Here is a 20,662-nt window from a genome sequence, read left to right on the forward strand (position 1 = left end):
CACTACAGTGTTCATTTCCTTAATACTAAACAGAAGATAATACTCTAAAGCATTCATTATGGCTTACTCAGGCTGAGTTTAGGTTCTCAGTGCACCTCAAGTACAGACCACAGGAGATGTGGGGAAAAAAAAAAATCCTTAACATTTCATCAGATTATTTTCAACAGTCATGGTTAAATATTTAACACAACAAACAATAGACAGAAGTATAAAGAAAATGTTTCATATTTCCTTTCTATTTTATCCTATTTATAACAACTTTTATTTTATTCTTTATAACAAATATGTTCTTCTCCCTGAAATGCTCTCATTCCCTCTGAAAAAAAAAGAACAAAATTAAATAAAACAATCCAGAGTATGTAAAACTGAAGCTGATCTTCAGCATGTGATCTCTGATAAATGTCAGCTCTCTGGAAAAATGAAGAATCTGCAGTAAAAACAATAATAATTTAAAAAAAAAAAAAAAGAAAAAAAAAAGAAAAAAGAACAAAACCAGAAATCAGACAGTGACAAAATGGTGTTGAGGCAGACTTCAGGAAATATATTTTCTTTTCCAGTGTTACATTCCAAGATATTTTTAAAGCACAGATATTGAAAGCAGATTCCTATACAATTCTTAATCAGTTACAGTAGCCACTGGAGTTAGTGGTTCCTAACATGTGGCAAATATAGAATATTTCTAATTCAAGTCATGTCACGCTGGTATTTTACCAGCATTCCTTGTGCTATTGTTACACTCCCACTAGTTTCACAGCATTTGATTCTTTTGGAATGCAAGACCATAGCATGTTCCTTTCTGATTTTAACAGCAAGCTGTACAGTTGTAATAATCATGTTTTTTTCCATCTCAGTATCTCAAAATAATTTACCCTCACCTCTCAACTTTGTAGATAGAGAAACTGCAACTCCTAAATCGCGAGGCAACTCTCTGGGTTCATCCAGCAGTAATCTCATTGTGGGGCCTAGAGTGGAAAATCAGCAAAAAGCTGAATGGCCTATACTTCAAAGAGCCTCTCTGGTTTCATAAACAAAAGACTTACCCCTGCAGTGGCCAGGGAGAGGGATGCTCCACTGGAAATGGTCGCCATGGTCCTTTCACTGTCCCTTCACACTGTGGTCCTGGAGAGGAAGGGGCACAGTGAGGCAAAACCTGACATGACTGCTCCCACATGCAAGCCGTGACCCACCACATGGCACCACATGCAGATCCTTGCTCTGGAACTGGCATCAGATTCAGACATGAGGAATCATCATGCATTGGGATGGGACTATAAGCCTTGTTTATAGAAGATATAAAAACTATTACTCATTATTACTTAGTGAAACTTACCATATGTACAAAACATTAAAATAAGCCACATTAATAAAGTATAATTAGATAATTAGTAGTGCTAAGGATACAAACTAGAAAATCACACATTTTCCTAAAAATTCAGTTTGGGAACAACAAAGCATAATTATTAAACCAGACATGAAAAATAGTGATGAGTGAAAGACATGAAATCCAAAAAAGCTGCTAACTATGCTACAAAGTTGACCTACTATTTTATATACATACAAAAAGAATTCACGTGGATTTTTTTAAATTAATTTCAAGTTAATCTGAATCTGTACTTTTCAAAACTACTTTTCTTTACATCTCCAGAAGTTAGAAAGCTCAAACCACCACCTGACCAACAGTAGGGAAAGGTTCATTCCAGGACTCACAATGTCAGTTATCTGCATCCTGTGTAAAATGCAATACAACAGAGGGTTGACTTATCACTTATCTAATACAAATGCTACAGGCAAGCTCAACTCTTTGAAATAACCTTCCTACCTTACAACACTTATTCATGAACTGCAAATGCAGATTTCACTTATCTTATTCTAAAATAGGAGTCCCTGTAGAGCAAGATTAGTATCTGGATTTAAAAAAAGACAATTTTTAACAAAAATATCTTTAAAAATTAAAATGCTAGATTAAAAATTAGACATTTGATTAAGATGATCTGATATTTGTGAAACCTCACCACTGTAGTAACAAATACACAATTAGGAGAATTTGGATACTCTCTTCTTAGTGTATCATCAAGGAAATTTACATCAAGGAAATTTACAAACAAACAATCCCTAAACTAACACTGCCCACTGCCCTTCCCAGCTCAGTGCATTTGGTTTCTTGCAAGGACACCAGCAGTATATTTAGCACCAGAGTGGCAATAGGGGAGGTTGGACTAAAAGAGCCGTATTACATATCGCAGGTCTCATATTCCCACTCTTGTGCTGCTTCTGGATTTATGACCTGCTCATTTTGTGGTTTCGTTTGAAGCAATTTGACAGACAACTGCTTCCCTGCCTAAAACTCAATAACAGCTTTAATGCGATATACTACATGTGTGGGCAAGGAAGGAGTGAAAGATTTCCCCAGAAAGTGATGCTATTTTTACAAAAGAAAGCAGTAGAAGTTTTTTGGTGTTTTTTTTTCTCTCTTTTTAAGTCAAAATGGACAGATGAAGTAGAAAATGAAAGGGGAATTAACTGCAAGTACTGTAAGTGCAATCATTGATTGCTGCATATATTCAACCCAATTGTAATGCTGTTCTGTAGAACAGGTGAAGACTTAAAAACAGAGTTATAAAGACACTGTTGAAATACTAAAAGCTAGGATATTGCTGCTGACCGCAGAGAGCAAATTATAATTAAGTACACATCTTTCTGGGAAGCTTGCCAAGGAAAAGCCAGGGAGAGGCAGTCATCATTGTTGCTTTGACTATACTAGGGAGAAATGGAGATCTAGCTGCTGTAACTCTCACCAACAGAGCAGTTGCTCTCAGAGCACAAAGCAAATTAATGCTGGTAGGACAAATCAGGAAACCAGTTCAGAGGAGTCATCCAAAGCACAAAACCAGCAATGCTTCAGCGCTGTTGGCTTTATCAGCTCAGCACTGGGGCAAGTACACCACTGCTGGCTGTTGGTGAAGCACAGCAACTGTTGTTTTGGGTTTGTTTGTTTGTTTCTATTGCACAGAAACAGCTTCCCGTAAGAAAGACAGAAAAGCAGGTGAAAAAGAATCATAGAAGAGTTCAGATGTAGCCTTATGGCAGGACAAAACAAGGATATTGTACAAGAAAGGTCTGAGCATGGACTTTGATAAGGAGTTACTGAGGAAGAGCCAAAAAGAGTGAGGTATAGTGGTAACAACAAAACTAAATCAAGAATATTTGTATAGAGCTGAATTTCTTCAGAAGGAAAAGGAGAGGGAAAGGTAGTAACACTGGCTACACTATAGCCTGTAACAAGAAAAAGATTAGAGGGATTGCAGTCTACAACACCCTATACTGGACTCAAAATTAAGATTTGTTGTACTACATGACATGAATTGAGGGGAAGGATGAATGGTAAAAGCTAACAGGAACAGCAACAGGAACAGACAACCACCTACATTATTTTGGTACTTCTTTGACTCCTGATCCAACAAGAAACAGACTATTCTGACATTTTAGTTAGGTCAAAATGTCTTCAGAAGTTCTCTACTAGCCTTCACAGGTACTCATCCTTCCATACTTAATATCAGAGCAGATATGATTGCCATCTGCAGCCTCAGCACGGTCGCAGTGTTGATGCACTTCTGCCACTGTAACTGTAAACAAGTGGGGTTTTGCAGCACCAACTTCTATTGTAACCTGGATAGAAACTTATCTCAGCAAATGCTTTACTGCTTGTCTTGTTTTGTTTAGGATCCATTAGCTCCAGTTCTTGTTTCTTTCAACTGGGTTGCTACAAGATCTCTCTTCTATAATTCTCATTATCATTTAAACACGCAAAGCTATAGTTTACTAAACACCATAACTTCGACTCCTCTCCACACGTTACTTAAGCATAGCTGTATGTCTAGTTTTGGATCAGAGACTTTACGTTCTTCTCTCTCTGTGAGGTTAGTCTCTCCTGCTGTGAGAAAATCCTGGGAGTACCATCTTGTACAATTTCCTGAAATCCTCAGTAAGCAAAGAGCATTCATACCACTCTCATCATCTCTTAGCCTCTCACAGGGCATCAAGGCTGCGCCCAGCCATGGCTAATCCTAAAAATTTAACAAGGAACAAAACAATGCAGATGCAAAGGCCCAATTGCAGCCATCATGTTTATGGGTGAGTAGTTTTCTCTTACCTGGGGGCTGATGAGTTTGATCCACAGGTCTCCTCCGGGGAGATTTCCTTTTCTTGTTCCAGCCTCTGCCAAAATGTCAGTGGCAGCACTTCGCAAGGGTCTGTGGTCCAAATAAAGAAATGTCATAGGCACACTGCAGAAGCCAATCTCATTCATTAGTCCAAGGTCTCCTTTTACCTCAAGCAATGTTTGATAATGAAGAGAAGTTTTAGACCTAGAATTTACTTAAGAACTTAAACCAACATTTCCATATGGTCTCTATAAACCTGTAATCCAGGAACAACAATTGAGGGTTTAACAGCACAAAAAGCAGCATCATCAGCCTCTCCCTCTCAATGACCTGTATTAACGCTGAGTCTCAAATCACCTGGAAAAACAAGACCATGGTGAAAAAGTAATCAGCCCTGATCTTAATGAACATTTGTCTGTGTGGTATTATCAGAGAGTTGGGAAGTTTGAACAATTTTTGCACAAATAAAGGCAGCATTAAAACCTTTCTGAAGTACTCAAAGTACACAAGGAACATGTGCTTTGCTGCTTCCTAGCACTAACCTCTCCCATGAGCCTCAGCCAATCTGACCAGGCAGAAGGCTGCAGGACTGAAGCAGAAATGGATTAAAATATGCATGGACATGCACGTGTGTATGTGTATACACAGGCATTTCTAAATATGTGCTAAGGAAAGAAAGGATGCAGAGAGGACTCTAAAAGAGTTTTGATGCAGGGCAGGTTAAAGGAAGTCAGGGACAACAACTCTGGATAAACCAATCTGAAGTTAAAAAAAAAGGAAATGATCCTTCTTGATGAAGGGGTTTAGAATCTGTACAGATGCATTGTGCAGGAAAAGGAACTTGATAATAAAAGCACTCTGATGTGGTGTTTACCCCAAAGCAAAATGAATTAAAAATAAATACACATCCACAGAGCTTAGGCGACTCTGGTGCAGCTTGAATCACTACAGAGTACCACAAGAATTTCTGGGACTTGCTCAAAATCAGTCTCCTTGAGATTATTTGGGATTGCTGTAACCAGCTACTGGACATTTGTGTCTCTTCAGTAGTTGTGTATACTGGGAGTGGGAGGTAGCATCTGTGGGCAACAAAGCTGTGCATTAGGAACCAGTCATTTCAGGAAAATTACTGCCTTGAGCCAGGATCCATATCACACCCATTCTTTGTCAGGTTCTTCTCTTCTGCTTATTAAGGCTGTTTGCATGGATTGCTACTGTCCCAAAGTCACACAAACTGAAGTCCTCTTGTTCTTACTCATTTGGGCTACTTTCTTCCAGTCCACTACAGCTGTCAGTCAGGGTGCGATCTCTTTGAGATCAACAAATGAGCCAGATGCGTAGTTCAATGGCCAGACACTTCAAGTCATAACAAGCTAGTGAAGCGAGCTAATTTTGCTTGCAAAAGAATTAGCCTTTATTAGCCACTAATACCACTTTTTGCCCTACGTAGCCCTTTAACCAGCTGCAGTTCCATTGACATCACATTTTGGAAAGGTTACGAATGGCATGTCTGGATTGGGAAAGCTCAGAGGGCTTTCTAGAGCAGCTACCTCTTACTAGTACAGCAGAGGAACGGTGAAACTTAAATAATCACACTGTAGACATGCATATGGGATTTATCCCACAAATCAGACCACAAATTATGCAACACATTTTTGCCTGTGTCTGATTTCTATTGTATGTTAAATAGGTACGCATATAGATGTGCAGTATACAGCATGCATATTAATAATTAAGGACAGAGAACATGTACAGAATAGCAAAAATGCACCTATATGTGCCATATATATAGTCATGTATGTGTGTGATCATGTTCAGTCATGGTTTTGGAATCAGTGACTGAATTATTACATTGTGTTTTTCTGTCTTCTCTGTTTCTGTAGAACTGAGGAGATAGTCTCATCAATAGCCTGGATGCACTCATAGACCCTAACTTCAGATATATTTTATATGAATCACTATGATTTATAAAACCCCACTAAAGCCAGTGTAATTACAATTTTTCTTGTGATAGTCTCAGACTGAGCTGCGACCTTGCAATGTTGTGATACTGCTGTAGATTGGAAATCAAAATTAACCTGTTGATCTAAAAAGCTAGTAAAAAAATCAAATATTTTTTAGTCGACCATGGCACTGGATCCCAACCAGCTAAATACAAACTATCTTGATTTCATTTCAAAGGATTCAAAGTCCAAGTCAGGAGTGAAGTTATTTTCTATTCTGAAGAATATCTAAAGAAACAAAAGCATGAGGAAACTGTACAGGTCATCTGTGCTGAGAGGGAGAAGAGAAAAAAATTCTCGGAAGAAAATAACAGTGTACTAAACAAACCCCTTGCAACTTTTCATTAATCATAGCCTGGCTTCATAGAAGAAGGGGAAGGGCAACTGTCACAGGATCTCTTGAGGTATTTCAGTGGATAACCCAAACCAGTTGCATTTTTCAGTAATCGTAATGACAAAAAGATACATGAAGGCAAATAATGCCTAAAATGGAGTAAAAAGGCCAGTAAAGGAAAAGCAGAGACATAAACTTACTTACTTTCAGAGCTGTCTACCTCAGAAAAGGGATCTGGACCTCTGCACACTTGGAATGTGCCTCAGCCACTGGAAGTAACAGACTCGCTGTATCAAGAAGCATAGCATCACCACATCTCTCCCATAGCAGCAAGTGGACTCCTAACAGCTGGACCACAATTTCAGCCCCATTCACCTTTTTTTCCCTCGAGATTGTATAATAAATAAGGAGGAAGTCCTGAAGGGATGCATTTCTTCTGGGATACAACACTAATGATATACAATGAGTTCTGGTATAGCTAGGATGTTCAAAGTACTTTAAGCCCAAACAGAGAAAAAAAGAACAGAGGAGTTTGAATAATTTCCTCTATTGTAAGTGACCTTTTCCATGGGTCAGATGCATGACTAGCAGCATTTCTAATATCAATTTTCGATCATTTAGAAATCTAGAAAATCTTCCTTGGGACCAAACTGGAAGTTCTGATGGACATATTTGAGTATGAAGCACCTAAGACAGAATTAAACAATGATTCACCTTTAATAGGTGGGAGATAAGAAAGTAAGGGAGCCCTTTCTTTCCAAGAGCACATCAGAGCAGAAGAAGCCAACATGACCACACTTTAGGCTGCACCAAGGGAAAAAATAAATACATTATGGACAGGATGAGGAGCGGAATTCTTTCTCCTTCTGCCACATGCCAGCTTGGCTTAGATAAGAAAACCATAGGCATGCATCTTATTGTGGGTTGAAACAAAGAACATTTGTCCTTGCCTTTCCTTCTGATCTTATTCTACAAAGTGCATTACAATGGATTATTAGCCTGGAAATCATGAATGGTTGCAGTTGCAATCAGTCCCTTTTTATGACTAGAATTGATGGGTTCCTGCAGAGTATGTAAAAGAGTAACCCCTTAAACATTTCTCCTGCACGGTGCAGGAAAAGTTAAGAATGCAGGAGACAAAATCCCACTAGATAACAGCTTATACTGCCCCAAATAGATCTGAATAACAGAGCAACCTGCCTGTCCTCACACCTCACTTGCCACTCCTGGTTACTGGTGCTGCCCAGAGAGGGCAATAATGATGGAGAAAGTCATGTACAGGTAAAGCTGCAAGGAAATACCTACCTTGTTAATTAAAGGGTGTGTGTGGAAAAGGAAAACATCCTCCTTAAGAAAACAAAAACAGCAAACAAACAAACCCACCAGATAACATAGTTAAAACTAAGGTGAAGGCAAACATGCTTTCTAACAACGCAACCCCTACAGCCGAGCCACACAAATACCATGCCTACAGCAAAGACTGACCCTGAGAGTACATGCTATCCTAGTCAAAATAAGTGTCATCTGCACTCTGTGATGCTGCCAGGGATACTGGCAGCCTCAGCAAGTTTCTGAATTTGATGCATCAGGAGTTGAGTTGCCATTGACCTACATGGAAAAGACAAACCTGAAAGGAGGGATTATGACTGGCACAGGCAACCTGGATTAAATCTGCATGATGTTTAAAAGAAAAAAAAAAAACAGGCTCTGATTTTTGTTTAGATTTCCTCTCCCCTTTCCAGCAGAGTTTTTGTTACTAAATAGAGGAGAACCATGTCAGATCTCACACAGAGCCAGCGCAGCACAAGAAGGGGAGTCAGCACTAAAGCAACTTTATGGATATGTTCTTTCAAATGAAATAAAATCTTCCCCAGCATTGAAGCATTTCTGCGGGTCCCAAGGCTTTCCCAGATTCTCATATTTGTTGCAGTTACCTAAGGACTTCTTTTAAGGGACATCTTGAAAATTGCAGCAGTGTGGATCCGTCATAAACCACTGGTCACTGCTGAACATTGAGCACAGCTATGCTGGGAGATAGAGTGACAGGGAGGGATCCCCTTATAGAATCATAGAATCATTAAGGCTGGAAAAGACCTCTAACACCATCTAGTCCAACGATCAACCCATCCGCACCATGCCTACTGAGCTATTTCCCTCAGTGCCACATCTACATAGTTCTTGAACACCTCCAGGAACAGTGCCTCCATCACCTGCCTGGGCAGCTTGTTCCAACAACTTACCATCCTTTTGGAGAAGAAATGTTTCCTAGCACCTAACTTGAACCTTCCCTGGTGCAACTTGAGGCCATTCCCTCTCATCCTATCACTGTTACATGGGAGAGGATGTCAACCCCCACCTCGCTACAACCTTCTTTCAGGCAGCTGTAGGGACTCCCCTGAGCCTCCTCTTCTCCAGACTGAACAATCTCAGTTCCCTCAGCTCCTTCTCATAAGACTTGTGCTCCAGACCTTTATCTCCCATGCAGTCACCCCCTGGACTCACAACACACAGTGGTTAAACTGGGGTGTGGAGTGAAGGAATTAAAGTCACATGAAATCTCTGCAGAGAGATGTCCCCCTGCCATCTCCCAGTGTAATAGGTATTCGCTCCCAGTGTGTTCAGGGAACACATCAGATTATAAAATACTGAAGCCTCATGATTACATCATGTTCATGCTGCATTATCATGGTGCTCCTGTGACGCTGACTCTGTCATGAATTGTTCAGTAAGGGTGCTTTGGCAACAGTTTTGTGTTACAAGGCTTCCTGCCTGTTTCAGGCCCTATCCTCCTGCTCCTTGCAACTATTAATAAAGTATCCCTTCCTCCAGCTGTGAGATCAGGCTTTGCAGACTGTTTGTAAGCTATTGTTGCACTTTTAACAATTAAGCCTTCACAGCTTACACTTCATTATTTTCTTCCCTTGAATACAACGTGCATTTTTGAAGGAGCTATTTCAGCTGACCTCTAGCCCTAAAAATAGGCATTCAAAAAGCAAAAACCTACAGGCGTGCTTCCAGGATTTTGTTGTTGTTGTTGTTGTTAAATTCAGTGCCAGTATTTCTTTCAAATGAAATTTATTCTGCAACACAAATAGCCCTGCTCTGTATCAGCAAACAGGAATGTGAGGGAAAAGGTGAGACTAAACCAATTATCCTAGCAGCACCCGTGCTCATGGCACCATTTAAAAGCCTATCCTACTGCCTTGGCCAGCTCCGGAAAGATGGAATACATTGGTTATGTACTTATTATAGTACAAGTTTTGTACCTGTTGCTCCTATTCCCCATAGGGTGCAGTCAGCCCCTATCTCACCACAATCTTAAGACCACAATGAAAACTCAGATAAAGCTCCAGAGTGGTGGGGAGGTAACAGCAGAAGCACAGAGCTGGGGCTGCCAGCTCAACAGCAGGGAACATGCTCTGAGCTCCAGTACCACCCTGCCCAAATCTGCTGGTCTCAGTTCAGCAAGCCAAAGGTCAGACACTGAAATTATGGAAAGAGAACAAGGATTTTGACTGCATTCTTTTTCACATCTTTCATTTTTCCTTCCTGTATTGATGCACCACAGAGAACCAAGATGACTAAGATTTGTGCTCTGTCCTTCTTTAAAGCCTCCTCTAAAATTTGCCAGTTTGGGTCCTTTAAAAAAAATAGAGGCACTCAAAATAAACAATCACTTTGAAAATCTTGGCCTATATCCCAGTAGGGAGTGAATCTAGTCACGTACACAACCACCTCCAAACTACACAAAAATGAAGCATTAAAATAGTAAAACCACGACACACACGATGGACACAAAAAACTTGGTGTGATGCAGCAGCTAAGATCATGTAGCTCTCACTTATCTACTTCAATCATAATTGTTCATTTCTTGGTTTGTTAGCCCCTGCCATGAACCAGAACCAGTGATTTTAACAGCAAACCAAAACAGTTCCATTGAGATTAAAATTCATGCAGTCAGAGCCATTACTCTGTTTTACCTGTGCTGCTTCCTCATCCTTACTGTATGCCCGAAGCATGGATGTCCCAGATTTCTTTTCCTGACTGTTGTCACTTCTGTCTTCCTTGGGTGACTCCATCTTCCAGTGGAGTTGTTACCTCTGCAGTTCTGCTGTCATTTTTTGTTTTAATGTGAATGTTAACCTGGACACAGAAAGTATGCACTTGGTTAGTATTCTCTTCTTTAAGTGTACTCAATAACAAAATCAAAAAGCATGGCCAGAAGTAGAAGGAAGTGTCAGTTCTTGAACAACAAAATCACTGAAATAGAAAGTCTTATAAGCCAGCTCTGGACCACAGAGCACAATGTAAAAGATCCTAGATTAATCTATTTTCTCTGTCTATGATGGAAAAAGGAAGGAGAGAAAGAAGGAAAAAAAAGGAAAATAATAGTAATAATAATAATCCTTGTCCACTGTTATCAGAATTAGAACTTCAAAAAAATGATGACAACTTAATCCTATGTAATACTTGGGTATTCAACAACTTTTTTCATAAGCTGGAAATAATAAGTGAGTACCATCTCCTTCAGGTTTCTTTTAGAAAAAAAAAATCTAATAAATAAATCTTTGAGAGTATTTTGGGAATAAAATTCATTTTTTTTAGTATCTATTAATTGAAAAACTTTGTTTCAGTTTTCTGTCTTATTTTCCTATTGCAGGCCATTTCTCATGAGTTATACGAGGGACTGGCTTGTATCCTTCATCCTCTTCTAGGGTTCAGTGACAGCTGCAACACATCAAGCTACTCAAAGAGAACTAAGATTCTGCTGCTTAGTGGCAATTACCAGTTAGTGAGATAGCTCAGACCAGCAAAGAGATTAGCAGTAGCAGAGACATCAACTATAAATTGACTAAGGAAATACACCACAAACTGGAAATGCAGAATTGACTCAAAAAAAAAAAAAAAATCCCAAAAATGAAGGCTCAAAGGAAGAAAAAGAAGGGAAAAAAAGCACAATGTAAAAAAAAAATTAAAAGAAAGTTTGAGCTTCTGGATACACAGGTATCACAACACTGCTGTGATGCAGGAGAACAGGCCAGTTAGCGTACAGAACTGGCCAACACATCTCCTAATGTCTCCAAGCTCTGCCACTGTATCTTTACAGAAGTGATTTTTGATTGCATTTGAAAGGCGTAATAGCATAACTACTCTCTTCAACAAGATGTGTAACTCATGTCCAGATGATACCTTAGTGATCCTCTTTAGAGTCAGAAATGACCGAGAGAACTGAAAAGTGGAAACATGTAAAAAGTTGTACTGGATCCCATTTTTTCTGAGCTGTTTGTCCGAATAGCACATCCTTCTTCCTTTAACTGTATGGAGTAGCTCTTGCTACACACTGTAGCTGTTCCATCACATTGGACTAGCTTTTCTCCAGCATGTTTTAATGTTATCTTAATTGTGAAGCAATATTTTTAGATAGAAAGACAAAACAAACTCACGAGAAAAGCTTTCAAAAATAAATACTCCACTTGTGTTTTGTCATTGTTTTCTTCACACAGACCAGATTACTGCACAATCCCACTTAGCACAAGAGCTGAAGAGCTGGACCTGAGAGGAGCCAGCCAACCCACGGAAATGCCCACAGTTCTCTTGAATAATCTGCAAGATGGTCAGCAAAAACAATAGCTGGATGAGAATGCAGCTTGAAGCTGGGCAGAAAACAAGCTAGGTGTGCTCTGTCTCACATGCTGTGCTAAAGAAAACTAAGTGAGCAGGCACAGACAGGTAGAAGCATCCTTTCCTCCAACACTGCCCAAAACGATCATTATTACAGCAGCAGAAGAGCCCTTGCTTTCACTCAACACTGCTCCACGGCATTTGCAGACTGCACACTCCTCAGCTACAAATAGCAGAAAAAGCAGATTTTTTGTTCAACAAGCATATGACGCATATACCATGAAAATTTGTTGCCTTATGTACTCGCTCCTCCTAATAACCGGAAATTTTCCATCTTCCTGTACAACAGGCAGGGAGTTCCACAAGCCCAACCACAGATGGCATGCTCAACTGCATGATATGGTTGAAATCTGGGAGGCCATTTGGAAGAGCCCACAACATCCTTTCTGAAGCACAAGCTATGTTGTCCACAGGCAAAAGGCAGGCAGGGTCTCAGTGCCAGGGTACAACAGGAGCCTGCATGCAGAACAGCCCTTATCAACAGCAGGCTCTGGGACTTGCAGAGTTGGAGCAATGAAGCCCAAAATATATCTATGCAGAAGGAGCAACAAACTTTCCACCCTGATGAAAGCACAATGAGGAAAATCTTTCCGGCAGATTCACAGCTGGTTTCAATCTACAGCCTGAGCATATCTAATGGACCGCCTTTATCAGAGAAACTCTCAAAGGGTTCTGGCTGCTACCGAGGGCAGTTTGCCACTGTGCAGGCCCTGCAACAAGAGTCAGAGAGGACAGAGTGTACTCCCAACATGAACTGAGGCATGCAGTAATAGAGACCATCTGCACCAAATCCCAGCCCTGCTTGCACCTTTATTCATCCATCTCAGCTTCTAAGATCTTACTGAAGTGAATGTAACTGTCCTGTTAACGTATCAGGAAAACATAAAACATCTCTCTCAAAAACCATATTTTTTCACTTGCTCTCCGCCCATGTGAGCACAGAAAGTATCACCTGGTCTCAAAAGCCCCTGACTGAAACCCTCACTTCTCTGAAGATGAAGCAAGTTTTTTATTAGGAAAGGTTAAATGAAGCTACCGTGTTCAGTGAGCCCAGGACCTTTACCTTTTCTTACAGCAGGTACCACTGACAGAAAAAGTTCAAAACCCTGCACCCATTTCAGAAAATCGGCGTTAGGGACTTGTTGAGAAGCTATTGTGTGCATGTCATGTAGTAAGTAAAAAGTACTTCAAATATACATGGCTTTATTTTTCCCCCAAGTGGTTTACAGATTTGTCCTGGGACAATAGAAGTTTACAGGGAAGGGGGAGATGTCTGTGATTAAGAAGGCTTTCAGCTCTTCTTCCTACAGATACCCTGTGGATATTGCTGTATTCTCCAGAATCTGAGCTTCCACTTGAAAAACAATGAAGTTTCTAGCCCATCTGGGTTTGCGGAAGCAGAATGTAAACAGATGTACTGTTGTCTTATTTTAGAAGCTGTAGCAAGCCAAACTGAAACAATAGCACTAAGAAACGTCAACTGCTCCCATTCATCTCAGTGGGGTGGGGTGTTAACTTTGAAGCCTAATTGTGACCACTTTAAAGCCAACCTTTTAACCACTTCACTGCTGCCACCACACCAGAAACTCAAAGTAATGAACTTACCAGCCTCTGTATTTGTATGCATTACCGCGAGCTCTCCCACTCACTTGAAAAGGCATTACAATCGAGCTAGTCTGAATATTCTTGCACTTAAGAAGCTAGCTGAATGGTTTGCTACTGTCTTTCAAAATTAGGGTCAAAAGAAAGTAAAGGGTGAAAGGTTAGCTTCATTGTTGATGCTCTCAAAAGTGCAACAACTGAGATTTCATGCTTTTTGCTTTGATCAGGGTGCTCGGATGGCCCTTCATTTCAAGTCTTTTTACCTGTTGTCATTTGATTCCTGACATCACACTGTTGGGTTGAGATGTCAACACCATCACCATGGCTCTACTCTGGCCATCCACACTAGGTACCTTACCTAACTAAAGCTAAGATGCATCAAGAAGTCCTGAACATGGGCCAGCAGCTCAGCTGGACTGAAACAGGAAGGGGAACATCACCCAAGTGAGCGGGATGGCAGATAAGAGAAAAGTATTACTCATAGTATAAAGGAACAGAAGAATCATCAAAAGACCTTGAACAAGCAGCTGGGACAAAAGTAAGGTCTCTAGCTCAGGAAGAGCCAACTGGAAGAAAGCAAGGTGGAAGGATTGGCATAACCTGTATTTACAGCAAGATAAATCCTTGATTGCACATTCTCATTCTTGAATAAAGATGTCTTTACATGGTATGGTATTAAATCTGTATAAGAATGCCTACGTGTGGTATGGAATAGGGTTATTCTGGTGGAAGGGGAAACTTTCCTGTCTACACAATGCCTAGGTGTTTGTGGAAACAAAGCCCTAATTCATGCAGTTCAGGTTCTTTCACTTGCTTCAACAGACAATGCTCTGATCCTGTTGTTAGTAAGTTATGAATGCACAGTCCTTTCACATGTAACTTCCACTGCAAGCTGGGCATCTAGGGGGGTTTGGAGTTCGTCTTAGCTAAGAAAAACACCAAATGCAAAATTCTGTGTTATCAAATGTTAGTGTTTGCTAAATTTCATTCTGTAAACCATAACAGAATGTTGGTAGATAGAAAAATGAAAAGAAATTTCTGTTTTCACTCAAAAGCCTGCGAACACCAACTTCACGTGCAAAAGGTCTGGTTGGGAGAGAATAACACGTTCATTTTCTACTGACTTCAATCAGCTGCAGCAGGGCGATCAGCTCCCTGCAGAAGGTGCTGAATATGATCACGTGCACTTTCACAGAACTGTCTGAGGGTTACTGAACACATTTTCTGCAGATGTTTAGAAGTACAGAACAAAAGCAGTTGAAAACAGGCTTGGTAAGTTTACAGTTTTACTTTATCACTGGGTTAAATTCCCATTCGGCATCAACAAGGCACCACACGCTTGTTATAGAAAGAATAAACAGCCTCATAAAAATCAGACTCTCCATTCCTTGCTTTGCCTCATCTCCATCCCCAGCCAGTGCATCCAGCACCCCACAGCTGGGTGTGTGGGAGCCAGTGCCATGGTACAGCCAGCACGAGCACAGCAGGTAGGAATGCTGAGGCTGGCACGGCTGCCAGCACGTTTACTTAGCGCTCATTTCTCTCAGTCTGTTTCAGACCAGAAATGCAGGCAATGAACCTCTGAGAACCTCGGCCGCAGCAGGGAGCAGAGCAGGGTCTCTGCAGGTACATGAAAGAGGCATTCAGAGGACGCTCCCATTGAAAAGAGGCAGAGAGCAAGCCTCCATCTGTCTCTGGTTACCTTTTATTGGCATGAAAGAAGGGAGGCAGGAGGGGAAGGTTTCAGGGCAAGTGAAAAACAAGCTTTCTAAGATTCACTGTTCAACCTCAAAACAAAAGCTCATCAAGCTTAGGAGCTTAGTTCCATTTCTTTCCATTTAGCAATTTATTATAAACAAGAGAATTAAAAAGCAGTTTTGGGTCATGGATTAAGCATTACCCTGAAACAGAAGGAGAGTGGAAAATTGTGCTTTGTGAATCCAGCAAATGTCTCAGGAAAATAAACAACAATCAGCAAACACATGAGAAGTGCAGTATATTAGTAGGTATCCAAGGACCATTGGGTGAAAACATTTACATCAGGATGATAGCTGGACAAAACAGCTGTCACAGAAGCCTTATTAAGTAGAGGATATAATCTGTAAACACTTGCCACCCAAATTAAACCGAGGCCTATTGAAACAGGAGAGAAATGCCTGATTCCAGGGCAAGTCAGGTGCCAGAGTGGCCCTGGCACCAGTGTTGCTCCCTAGAAAGCCACCAGCAGCTGGGGAGGAGGCACATGGCCAGCACACACTCTGCCCCTCTCAGCCCTTGGGGTGGGCAGCTCATCACATCCCAGCCTTGCTAGCAGCCCAAACAAAACTCTATTGCAAGACCTGGCAGACTCTCCCCAGTAGCATCACTCTACCCTGTACCTTAGAAGAAAAGACCAAAATACCTCAACAAACATTAGAAAACCCAGTGCTACTATGTAAACATTCACCTACCATCAGCCCTGCTGCACAGTGGGGTGCAGCACAGGAACTCCAGAATGGCTCCAGGTACCCGCTGCGAGGCACAGAGCAGCAGCACTAACACTTAGTTAGCATGCACACCAGCACAGGATGAAGAGGCAAGCCTCAGCACAGCACCAAGTGTCAGTTCTTCCCCTTAAAAGGAGGGCCACCATGTTCCCACTTTGCAGGATTTCTACATGAGGTCCTCAGAAACTGTGAAGAGAGGACCCCTCAACAGATCAGGATACATTCAATGGTAAATGTAACAATGCAACAGACTACTTTCATCAGGAAAAGATTATTAATAACCATAAAATGTAATATTTATGTAGTTCTCTATGCAAACTTTTTTCTGTAGAGGTGTACAAACATTACCCAATCAGTCATCTGAGGACACATGACCAAAGCCTTGGCTTCTTGATGAACTGCAGAAGTCTTTTCAAGTGTGACTACATGCATCAAGGTTTGTTGCACTGAATCTAGGCAACGCAAGTTTAGCAGCACTTGGGTAATTATCTTGAGATAACTCAGAGCCCTTTGTAATTTCAGGTGGCACCTAAATTCAGGTGGGTACAAATACAGACTGAGTTAGTAGCATCTTTCGTAATTTTCCGAGAGTAATACTTTGCATCTAGGCTATTAGGATTTGCTGCTGTTTAAATTTCATGCCAGCATACCTCTTAGAGGTAAACTAACCAGAAAACTAACTATACATCATTGCATGCTAGCTATCATCTTAACATACATTGAAATACAGAAATACAGGAAGGATTTATTTGGAATTCATTTAGAAATACTGTAAGATTTGCTGTAAGGGAAAATACCCAGGAATATATGTAATTCCTTAAACCTTTGAAGACATGAAATGGATAACTTAGATAAACTTAGAAACATCAGAAAAACTGTTTTACTCCTTATAATGAGTTTTTTTAGATCATTCTCTTAGTCTCTTGACATATCTTCAAGCAAATATAGCTTGCCAAATATTTTAATCAGACTACTTCTGATCTGTAATCTCTCCAATATGGATGATATCTTAATAAATTATTTCACAGAGTAAAAGAACTTTAAGTAGAAGTCACAGCAGTTGCAGATGTGGAGTAGAATAGTCACTCGGTATTACTCTAGGTGACATGAGAGGATAGAAACACTGATCAAAATCCAAGTAGATACCTGTTTAAAAATTGGTGGATAAGGACTTGATTCTTGTCATTAGTCAAGTACTCTTACTGAAGCTGACCTAAAAGTTAACATTAGAAAGATATTGAGACCTTTTGGAACACTCCTACAGAAACCTCAGTCAAGTCAACAAAAGTCACCTCACTGACACGGAGTTCAGTCAAATCAATGGTGTTCAGAGCTGTAACAACATATACACTGAGGAGATAGAAAAGGTCAGAAGAAACAGAATTTTAATCTCTCAGGCTTAGAAGTTGGACTTATTCTATTGTCTCAGATTGTCATGCAAGACACTCAATACATTTTAGAAAATACATTAAATAGATGCAAGTAACACACAGTCTTATTCTCCTAAAAAGAGCACTTACTGGCACCATCCTTTCATTTCGTCTCAGATTTTACACTGGTCATAAATTTGCAGATAGTAGGATAAATGCTACAGCAGACATCTGCTAAACACAATAGAGTTGCATTCTGTTGTTCAAACTGTGCTCTTTCTTGTGTGTTTAGTAGCATTCTGGTTTACCGTGACCCTAGTACATATATCCCAATCATCAACCAGCTCATTTTTCATTCTGGTCCTCTTTGCCCATCTCACTCCTCGATTGTAGATTTATTTTAGCACTTATTTGAGCAAGCTCCACTTCCCTTTCCACTTCAGTTGTTATAGGAAATGTATTTTAGCTGCTTGTACAGAATGGACACTGCTCCAGTACCTGAGCTCACACAGGCAAAAATAGCATTGACAGTTTTCAGGAGAGTCTCCTGGTCTGCATTTTTGTTACTGGGCCAAGCACAGTTCTGTTATGTGCTACTTGACTCCACCTGTTTGTCCTTGATCCCATGCCCTTTCCTTCTCTTCTTTGCCTCCCCAAGCAGAAAAATGAGCTGGTGCCACTAGGGCCAGGGAGATTCTGTCCAAAGGCTGCTCTGAAGCCAGTTCCACATTATTTATCACAATAACCCTACCCGTTGACTAGGAAGCCCTACCATTTCCAGGGAGCATCTACAGCTCGTGTACACATTGGCTAGGCAGAGGAGTAGCAGTCTTTGAGATTTACTTTTATTAAAAATATAAGGATTTTTTTTTTGCCTATTTAAACATGTGAACAGCTGCACCCCTGTTTCAGGATCCTTGCTAGCCAGGCCAGGAGAAGAAACAGAAAGCTTTCCAGGAGTGGCCTTCAACTACAACAACAGCAACAACAAAAAGTGACTTAAGGGGCTCAAAGCCACGAAGAAGGACTCTTCCCATCCAAGATCTAGAATTACAAAGAGGAACAGTCCTTGCAGGAACATTACTTGCTTGTGAACAGATCCAAGCTCTGTGCAACTCCTGACATTTAGTAGTAAATGCAGAAAGAAATGGAAGTTTATTATTTAAAGGAAAAAAGCAACTTCAAAATCTAGTAATAAATATGACTAGAAAACACAAAAGAATTTGAAAGCTTTGTTTCAGGTATCATCACCATGAATTTCTGAGTGCTCAGGTAACTGGCATGTGGATCTTGCAAGGAAGGTTTCACAATCATCTTCCCAAGAAAGTGCAATAAAAAGTCAAGAAAAATGTCCGAAATAGTGAAATAAAGCAAGTTATCATCACTAGCATTGCATGTAAATTGAGCAGTGATATTTACACACCACAAGATGACGGCTATTTAGGAGTGTTTTGGTAAATACTGACTCACTGCTTAAGGACATTTCTAATAAAATAGCTCTTGAAAAGGAGACAGTAGAAATGTTTTGGAAGAACTTACAGAGGTAGTTGCATCAGAGGTACGGAAAAAGATTAATGAACAGGATTAAACTTCAGACATCATCAGCTGTTTATCCAAATGTCTCCAGCCTCCTTTGGTTTAGAAATTAGGCTTACAAGAACACAGTATCTGTCAAGCCAGACATAAGCACTGAACTCTCTCACCATAACTTGACTCCTCCTTCTATTTTCCTACACTTGAGTACTGGGATGTACATGAATGGAAAACTACTAAAAATTTTTTTACAAATCTTGGGGAAAATAACATCTCCCAGTTTGAGCAAATCCTTTCCTATCCAAACACATATACACAGTATCACTGAAATTCACTATGAATACTCTGCTGACACTTTGTGCTGTTGCCACAGTCTCATAGAATAGAGAGTAACTGCGCACAGCCTTAACTTCCGTAAGTTAAACATGGGTTACACAAAAACTTTTTTCCCACCATAGAGGTAGGACAGCCTACCAATTAATTGCATTGCACACAAAAACGGAACAAAACACTTCAGAAGAGGAAGCAAAGGTCACAGTATAACTTTTTGATATTGCAGTGGGGAGAAGGCACAGTTTCACTTGTTCAAAGCACTGGGTTGAATGTGTTCTCATTGTTTATTACATGTAACAGAACTCAGCCAGTTGATCTTTAATCAGATAAGTAACTTTGATCACCTCCCAGGTCAATAAGGCGTATTCCTCTTCTACTGATTGTTATGCAGGCAGAGGACTGCAGAGTTTTATGAAGTCTGTAGGAAGCGTTGCTTTTCCTCACAAGTTCTAAAAACATACAAAGTATTTCATTTTCAAAAAAGATGCAGAGAACTTTGAGAAGAGATTTTGTCTCCCTGCTTTCAGGTGTTGTGGCTTTTTTTTTTCCTGCAAGGTGACACTGGCAGGATCAGTTTCTTTTTCTGGAAAAAAAAAACCAAAAAAAAACCAAAAAAAAACCAACCTGAAAGCATTGTGAATACACAATGCAAAGTAGATAATATGGAGGAACTCATGAGATTCAGCTGCACACACAGGTTCTGCAGTCTTCTACCGCCATTGCTAGGTTACAACTAGCAACTAGCGATGGAGGTCTGTATGCTTTCTATTTATGGCTGTCCAAAACCACACTGGAAGACAAAAAGATGCAGCTGTGAGGTTTGGTGGGATGAGGTTTCAGAAAAACAACTCCACTTTCATATCTGAGTTGGGCCGTGCTTACACAACAGGAATGAATGGTTTGTAACTGAATCAGCTGAACTAGCTTTGTATAAACACGACGTGCTGAAATTTAAGTTTTGTCCTATTACCTCCAATATTCGTCTGCAGTCTTTTCTGAGAATTTCCTATTCCTGGGAATCTTTCATGAGGCTTCTGATGAACTGTGAACACACAATGGGAGATTTGGTGATCAAAATTAATTCCTGTGTCCAGTTTGGCACTGAACTAGCTCAGTTTCAAACACCAAAATTTTAGCTGGCTATTAAATTTGCTAAAGG

The 20,662-nt window shown here is 40.3% G+C and overlaps 1 long non-coding RNA gene across 19 annotated transcripts in view; it reads right to left on the bottom strand.

Moving 5' to 3' along the window:
* The window catches only part of LOC110396225, a 106,713-nt gene that overhangs the window by 16,027 nt on the left and 70,024 nt on the right, over positions 1-20,662 (bottom strand). For 9 of the 19 annotated variants that reach the window (XR_002436853.1, XR_002436847.1, XR_002436858.1 and 6 more), the window contains 8 exons: positions 20,474-20,545; positions 20,128-20,293; positions 19,177-19,952; positions 16,232-17,480; positions 10,478-10,640; positions 4,151-4,250; positions 1,041-1,119; positions 876-962 (listed from right to left, as the gene is read on the bottom strand). This is a non-coding gene — a long non-coding RNA (uncharacterized LOC110396225). The remainder of the gene's footprint in view (positions 1-875; positions 963-1,040; positions 1,120-4,150; positions 4,251-10,477; positions 10,641-16,231; positions 17,481-19,176; positions 19,953-20,127; positions 20,294-20,473; positions 20,546-20,662) is intronic. The other 10 variants (XR_002436859.1, XR_002436860.1, XR_002436844.1 and 7 more) reach the window with 9 other exon arrangements.

The sequence above is a fragment of the Numida meleagris genome, chromosome 3 (genome assembly GCF_002078875.1).
Source record: "Numida meleagris isolate 19003 breed g44 Domestic line chromosome 3, NumMel1.0, whole genome shotgun sequence".
NCBI lineage: Eukaryota > Metazoa > Chordata > Aves > Galliformes > Numididae > Numida > Numida meleagris.